The following is a 2450-nucleotide window of genomic DNA, read 5'->3' on the forward strand; positions in this document are numbered from 1 at the left end:
CTTGTCACCCTCCAGATGTTTCATGGCCCTTCCACACAGCCATAAAACCCAGAATTTCAAGACAGAAAATCCCACAATATCTGCTTTGAACTGGGTTATCTGAGTTCACACTGCCATATATTCCAGTTCAAAGCTGATAATGTAGGATTTTATTCAGCTGTGTGGAAGGGTCCTCAGACTCTTAACTCCTAGAAACCCTAGCCAGGAATTCTGGGAGCTGAAGTCCAAAATACTCTGGTTTCTCTTCAGGTTGTATACATTTTCACCTTTTACTAAAGTTTTCTGTGAAGAGGAACATTTATGAGTTTTTCTCAAATTTTTGAGGCAGTTTTGTAAGCCGCCTTGAGTCCCCTCCAGGGTTGAGAAAGCGGGGTAGCAATAAAGTAAGTCATCATCATCATCATCATTATCATCCTCATCATCATCATCATCATCACCTGGTTGCCACAAGTTTTACACTACTGTCCTAAGCAAACAAGTACAAAAATGCTCTAGTATTCTTGATAAACTTTTATTAGTAAATGAGTACAAAACTATCAGGACAATCCTATGCATGTTTATGAGAGGTCAGTCTCAGAAGTGGCTTCCTGTCTAGTAGCTGCACTGCAGATTGCAGCCTTGAATCCAAATATATCGTCCCATATCCCTTGTCAGGGAAATAAATTTAGCTTACTTCCCCACCTTTCTGTGCTCTGAATACCTCTAAAAAATACTCTATCTGCTGCTATTATTTCAATACTTTTTGTGTGAGCCTGTTCCCCATATGAAAAATGTATGAAGAAAACTGACCTTCTTTACAGGGTTGTTGATGAAAAACATACCAACCATTTTAGAAATTACATGAACTACATATTAATGATAAATAGTGGCAATGTGACTGGAGTGTAGTCCTGTGTTTCTTCTCACTTAATAAGAGTTGGCATCCACACAAAATAGTGTGTAACTGCTTCTTCCTCAATTGTGAAATAACTTGCCATGTCCAAATAATCTGGCATTATATCTTGCAAAAATGTCAGCTTTCTCATCAGATTTACCACCCATTATCCCCTAGCTGATATACTGTAATAGAATTAGTACAACAAATGGAACAAAATTGGCTCTAGCACTCCCATATTGATATAATTTGAGTTTTCTGGCTTCTGAAAATATCCCAATAGTAAATCTCTGTAACAGTGTTAGTTTCAGGGCAAAACAAAAGAGGAAAGGTGACATGGAATATCTTAGGGGCAAATGACACAATTTATTTTAATTGGCCCCACAGATATTGACCTTATGATACTTCAGATACTCATTAGTATCTGCTAGACATTCACGGTTACTTTCTGAAAAACCTGATCGGTAGAGAAAGAATTTGTGTCATTCAAATACTTCAATTAACCATTTTATGTCAAACAGAATAACATATTGTATAGCAACTAATAAAACTTCCCTCAAATTCCATTGCTTGGTTTCCATTGAGTTTTGTGTCTCTGTTCTGCTTAATTGTTTCAAATGTCTAATGAGGATTTTAAAGAAATATATAGATCAGATAGGAAGTGTAAATAAAAAAGGAGGGACTGTAGACACTGGCAAAGCTCATGTTTGTTGAAAACCCCATTCCAGAAGGTACCACTCTCCATTACCTCTAACTAGAAAAAGAATCAGATGAGATTCAGGAATGACTGTCGCACCCCAAGGCTGCATGAGCACTCTGAGAAACAGACAGGAAACCAGTATAACACACAAGTGGTTTATTTTATATAGATAGATAGATAGATAGATAGATAGATAGATAGATATAGATATATATGAGTCAGTAAGAGTGATAGTCCTTAATATGAAGTCTTTAATAATGCAAAACAAATTCAGCAAAGTCCATATTATAATCCACCAGTGAAACTCGATAGCTTCACTGTTAAAGTCAAAGATAGTCCTTCCAAAAGAGCAAAGAACCAAGCACTGTAAACAGCGACTGAATCCAACTCAAAAGTCCCGTCACAAACAAAGGAATTGAAGTTAACAAGGCAAAATCAGTCTAGACTCAGGAACAAGGCAATCAAGGTAACAAGGCAAGGTCTACTCGGGAGTCACAGCCCTGCCCAGCTTGCATGACTCTGGGAACCTGGCACGGTTTCCAGGCAGGAGACAAGACTAGGAGCTGGATACTGGAACCTCTTCCAAGGAAAGGCAAAGTTGACACCGCAATGAGGAACACAAAGGGGAACACTTTTAAGGAGATTCCAATGCTGTGAGATTAAGGGAGTGCAGGACCCACAAAACTTCACACGGGAAACAGTCATTATCGAGCCTCAGAGCTAACCTCTTGCTTCTTCGACCCCCTCCTTCTTGCTCCTATCTCTCGTAAAACACTCCCTTCGATTCAAAACCCCATCTTCGCCCAACACAACACCATCTGGTGTAGGCGAGATTGCCGAGGCATCGGATTGTTCTCCAATTATCGGATCCTCCTG

At 39.1% G+C, this 2450-nt stretch overlaps 1 non-coding gene across 1 annotated transcript; it reads left to right on the forward strand.

Annotated features, from left to right (window-relative positions):
• Nucleotides 1-229: 229 nt before the first annotated feature.
• LOC134298135 (U5 spliceosomal RNA) lies at nucleotides 230-341 on the forward strand. Its single transcript, XR_010005088.1, has one exon. It is a non-coding gene; the product is annotated as a U5 spliceosomal RNA (small nuclear RNA).
• Nucleotides 342-2450: the final 2109 nt, after the last annotated feature.

Source organism: Anolis carolinensis, chromosome 3 (genome assembly GCF_035594765.1).
Source record: "Anolis carolinensis isolate JA03-04 chromosome 3, rAnoCar3.1.pri, whole genome shotgun sequence".
NCBI lineage: Eukaryota > Metazoa > Chordata > Lepidosauria > Squamata > Dactyloidae > Anolis > Anolis carolinensis.